This window comes from Ahaetulla prasina, chromosome 6 (genome assembly GCF_028640845.1).
Source record: "Ahaetulla prasina isolate Xishuangbanna chromosome 6, ASM2864084v1, whole genome shotgun sequence".
Lineage (NCBI taxonomy): Eukaryota > Metazoa > Chordata > Lepidosauria > Squamata > Colubridae > Ahaetulla > Ahaetulla prasina.
The window spans coordinates 1,329,497-1,335,496 of record NC_080544.1 but is presented as its reverse complement, the minus strand read 5'-3'; positions in this window follow the sequence as shown (position 1 = coordinate 1,335,496).

Here is a 6,000-nt window from a genome sequence, read left to right as displayed (position 1 = left end):
TTGCAATGCATTAGGGCAGGGGTCTGCAAACTTGGCTCTTTTAAGATTCTGGCTGAGGGAGTCTGGGAGTTGAAGTCCACAAGTCTTAAAGGGATCAAGGTTGGAGACCCCTGCTCTGATGTAATTCCCTGAATTGCAATGCATTAGGGCAGGGGTCTGCAAACTTGGCTCTTTTAAGATTCTGGCTGAGGGACTCTGGGAGTTGAAGTCCACAAGTCTTAAAGGGACCAAGGTTGGAGACCCCTGCATCAGAGCAAAGGTACAAGGCCTGGTGATGTGGATGTCCAGTTTTAAGATGGAGCTGATTTGTGCTGCAGCAATACGGGGGCAAATGATGCTTTAATTCGATAGGGGGGAAATGGCCATAGAGACTCTTTGGGGAGCTTTATTCATGTAGAATAGAAGAATAGAATGGAATCGAAAATTGGAATAGAACAGAAAAATAAAACAAAATAGAACAGAACAGAATAAGGAGTAGAGTAGAGTAGAGTAGAGTAGAGTAGAATAGAATAGTAGAATTCCCCGAAAATAAGACCCAACTGGAAAATAAGTCCTAGCATGATTTTTTCAGGATGCTCGTAATATAAGCCCTACCCCCAAAATAAGCCCCAGTTAAGATTGTCAGACAGATGGATGCATTTAGTACCGTATTTCCCCCAAAATAAGACCTAACCAGAAAATAAGCCCTAATGCGTCTTTTGGAGCAAAAATTAATGTAAGACCACGTCTTATTTTCGGGGAAACAGCGGTAGAATGGAATAAGGAATGGTATGGAATAGAAAATTGGAATAGAGTAGAAGAATAAAACAGAATAGAACAGAACAGAATAATGGAATGGAATAAGGAATACAATAGAATAAGGAATAGAATAGATCCGAATAGAATAGAATAAAGAATAGAATAGAATAGAATAGAATAGAATAGAATAGAATAGAATAGAATAAGAAATCGAATAAGGAATAGAATAGAATTAGGAATAGAATGGAATAAAATGGAATGGAATGGAATAGAATTAGAATAGAACAGAATGGAACATAACAGAACAGAATGAAGTGAAACAGAACAGAACAGAATTCTTTATTGGCCAAGTGTGATTGGACACACAAGGAATTTGTCTCCAGTGCAGCAGCTCTCAGTGTGTACATACAAGCAATAAGTGATAATGCATGATCATAATCGTCATAAAAATACATTCATCATAAATCATAAGCTACAACACTTAAGTGATAAGTCATAGTCAAATAATCAACATAAATCATACTATAAACCTTTATTCACTTAAGCTATTTCTGTTGTATTTTACTGTAATTAAATGCAGTGGCACTCGAAGTATTCCCAACATTTGACATTTTATTTATTGGCAAATGGGCATAAACATGAGCCGTTTTCAGTAACCAATGGGGCATTCACAATAGTGTAAATGTTGCAAACTTTCCACTTTTCCCTGGAGCCTGAAGAGTTTATAGTACAGCATGCTACTGGCAGGAAAATTACCAAACCTTTTAAAAAAAAAAATCTCCTCTTTCCTTTTGTATAGGAGTGCTAGTTAATCATAATCTTTTTTATTTTATTTACATTTATATCCCGCCCTTCTCCGAAGACTCAGGGCGGCTTACAGTGTGTAAGGCAATAGTCTCATTCTATTTGTATATTTACAAAGTCAACTTATTGCCCCACCAACAATCTGGGTCCTCATTTTACCTACTTTATAAAGGATGGAAGGCTGAGTCAACCTTGGGCCTGGTGGGACTAGAACCTGCAATAATTGCAGGCAGCTGTGTTTTAATAACAGGCTATCTTACAGCCTGAGCCACCACGGCCCTTGTTGCTAACTCTTGTTGCTAACTCTGGAGAAGATTAGTTTTAATTATCTAAAAATCATAAAATATAAGGGTACAGTTTGCTTGCAGCTCAGGAGGGAAATGCAAACAATAAGGGGTTTATTTCCCCACCCCCCATGAACTTAAATCAATCCCTGAAATATGAAATGTAACATAGGGAATAAAACCAATGAGTTACTGGCTAATATGAACTGCTCCTGTAAAAAGAATAAATATTACAGCAACCAGTTATTGTTAAGTTTGGGCAATAACGAGGCAGGAGACCACACGAGTGACAACAGCTCTTTAGTTTATTGTGACCCAGCAAAAGACCAACAGCAAAAACCCCTCTTTAAATACTATTTTGGCTGAGGCATCAGCCAATCAGCAACGTGCTTGTTCCTGCCCAAACTTCCCTCCTAAAGTTTAAATACATAACAGTTATGTTCTCCTTTCTGGTGCTTTTTCAAGAGGCAACTGGAAAGTCCGGTTCAGAAGTCCATTTGTTTCTAGGTTTCTCCAGGGTTTAATTTTCCAGAGTCAGGTCTGTGCAAATCTTTGGAGCAGTGCCCCAAGTTGAATGAAACCTCACACAATGTTATGCAAGTAGGTTCCTGAACTGAAACTGCATTTCACACACTGTGGAATTGTGACCAGAGGCTAAAATGTACGATGAATGGGTGCAGGAACTGGGCATGGCTAGTCTAGTGAAGAGAAGGACCAGGGCAGACATGTGTTCCAATAGTTGAGGGGCTGCCACAGAGAGGAAGGGGTCAAGCTTTTTTCCAAAGCACCCGAAGGCCAGACAAGGAATAATGGATGGAAACTGATCAAGGAGAGATTCAACCTGGAAATAAGGAGAAATTTTCTGACAGTGAGAGCAATCAACCCAGGGAACAGATGTTGCCTTCGGAAGTTGTGGGAGCTTCATCGCCGGAAACTTTCAAGAAGAGACTGGACTGCTACCTGTCAGAAATGGTGTAGTCTCCTGCTTGGGTGGGGGGGGGTTGGACTAGATCAGGGGTCTCCAACCGTGGCAACTTTAAGCCTGGTGGACTTCAACTCCCAGAATCCCGCAGCCAGCAAAGCTGGCTGGGGAATTCTGGGAGTTGAAGTCCACCAGGCTTAAAGTTGCCACGGTTGGAGACCCCTGGACTAGAGGACCTACAAGGTTTTTTCCAACTCTGTTAGTCTGCATCTACACAACGGACAGTTAAATACCTTGGCTCATAGAATATATTTTTTTTGTCCTTGAAAACCACACACAAGAGAAAAGCAGCAAGAAATTATGTGCAGAAGTGGAGTAAGGAGCAGGGAGAGAGCGCTGAATTTAACTAATATGAATTAAAATTAACTCCAGAATTTGGGGGAAGTTGAAGGATTTTTCTGTCTAACAAGCTGGCACATCTGTCGTTTTGTATGGTGGTTTATGTCTCTTTGTAAACTTAGTCCTGGTGGGTGGGTTTTGTGCAAGTTGGCAAATCTTTACCTCAAAGTTAAATAGGAACAGAACATCTCAGAATTTTCTTTTTTCCTGCATGTTTTTCTTTTAGTGGTTTTTTTTTAATATTTTCTTTTTTTAAAAAAAATGATTCTTTTTAATCTCTATTGATATTGGTCTGTCTTAATAAGGAGGCTGATTTCTCTAGTCACACTCCTCACTATTACTGGGCCAGGCAGTGGTAATATAGAATTTATTTCGTATTTTGTCATTTTCCTCCATTTTACTTAATTGGTTTGATCCAGTTATTATGCTTCTTGCTGCTCCAACAGATTACTGATAAGGTATCTATCACGTGGTGATCGGTACTGCGTTTACAGGTACCTATCACACACACAAATGCACACATAGATATATATGATGCAGTAGCTCAGTGGCTAAGACGCTGAGCTTGTTGATCGAAAGGTCGGCAGTTCAGCTGTTCGAATCCCTAGTGCCGCATAATGGGGTGAGCTCCCGTTACTTGTCCCAGCTTCTGCCAACGTAGAAGTTTGAAAGCACGTGAAAAATGCAAGTAGAAAAATAGGGACCAACTTTGGTGGGAAGGGAACAGCGTTCCGTGCGCCTTTGGCGTTGAGTCATGCCGGCCACATGACCACAGAGACATCTTTGGCTTTGAAATGGAGATGAGCATCGCTCCTTAGAGTCGGGAATGACTAGCACATATGTCGAAGGGGAACCTTTACCTTTTCACCTATCAGTATCAGAGCAGGGGGTTGGACTATTATTTATTTATTTTATTTATTTTTTCAGATTTATATACCGCCCTATCTCCCTAGGGACTCAGGCAATTTAAAAGCAAACATATAAATACAATTTAAAATAACACATAAAAAACTTATTCAATAGCCAAATTATTAAAACAATATAAATACTAAAAACCCCATTAAAACCAATAAATTTAAAAAACTAACCCAGCCCCGCGCAAATAAATAGGTGTGTTTTGAGCTCGCGACGAAAGGTCCAGAGGTCCGGAAGTTGACGAAGTCCTGGAGGGAGTTCGTTCCAGAGGGTGGGAGCCCCCACAGAGAAGGCCCTTCCCCTGGGCGTTGCCAGACGGCACTGCCTAGCCGACGGCACCCTGAGGAGTCCCTCTCTGTGAGAGCGGACGGGTCGGTGAGAGGTATTTGGTAGCAGCAGGCATTGTCCCGTAAGTAACCCGGCCCTATGCCATGGAGCGCTTTAAAGATTGTCACCAAAACCTTGAAGCGCACCCGGAAGGCCACAGGTAGCCAGTGCAGTCTGCGCAGGATAGGTGTCACGCGGGAGCCACGAGGGGCTCCCTCTATCACCCGCGCAGCCGCATTCTGGACTAACTGGAGCCTCCGGATGCCCCTCAAGGGGAGCCCCATGTAGAGAGCATTGCAGTAATCCAGACGAGACGTCACGAGGGCGTGAGTGACCGTGCATAAGGCATCCCGGTCTAGAAAGGGGCGCAACTGGCGCACCAGGCGAACCTGGTGGAAAGCTCTCCTGGAGACGGCCATCAAGTGATCTTCAAGAGACAGCCGTTCATCCAGGAGAACGCCCAAGTTGCGCACCCTCTCCATCGGGGCCAATGACTCGCCCCCAACAGTCAGCCGTGGACTCAGCTGACTGTACCGGGACGCCGGCATCCACAGCCACTCAGTCTTGGAGGGATTGAGCTTGAGTCTATTTCTCCCCATCCAGACCCGTACGGCTTCCAAACACCAGGACAGCACTTCGATAGCTTCATTGGGGTGGTCCGGTGTGGAAAAGTACAGCTGGGTGTCATCAGCGTACAGCTGGTACCTCACACCGAAACCACTGATGATCTCACCCAGCGGCTTCATATAGATGTTGAACAGAAGGGGCGAGAGGATCGACCCCTGCGGCACCCCACACGTGAGGCGCCTCGGAGCCGACCTCTGCCCTCCTGTCAACACCGTCTGCGACCGGTCGGAGAGATAGGAGGAGAACCACCGATAAACGGTGCCTCCCACTCCCAATCCCTCCAACCGGCGCAGCAGGATACCATGGTCGATGGTATCGAAAGCCGCTGAGAGGTCTAATAGGACCAGGGCAGAGGAACAACCCCTATCCCTGGCCCTCCAGAGATCATCCACCAATGCGACCAAAGCCGTCTCAGTGCTGTAACCGGGCCGGAAACCGGACTGGAACGGGTCTAGATAGACAGTTTCATCCAGGTGCAGGGGAAACTGATATGCCACCATACTCTCTACAACCCTCGCCACAAAGCGAAGGTTGAGACGGGACGATAATTACCTAAACCAGCCGGGCCCAGGGAGGGCTTCTTGAGGAGGGGCCTCACCACCGCCTCTTTCAAGGCGGCCGGAAAGACTCCCTCCAACAAAGAGGCACTCGTAATCGCCTGGAGCCAGCCTCGTGTCACCTCCCGAGTGGCCAGCACCAACCAGGAGGGGCACGGGTCCAGTAAACACGTGGTGGCATTCAACCTGCCCAACAACCTGTCCATGTCCTCGGGAGCCACTAGAAGACCTCCAAGGTCCCTTCCAACTCTATTCTGAATAACACAATCTACATGCAGCCCTTTGACTGCTCTTGTTAATGGCAAGGAGATCAGGCAAGGAGATCCATCCAAGCAAAGTGTAAGACTCACACTTTCTGTTTTTCGATCACAAGAACAGGGAGGGCCATTCCTGCCTTTCTACAACTCCGATTGTACACCTGGGCACA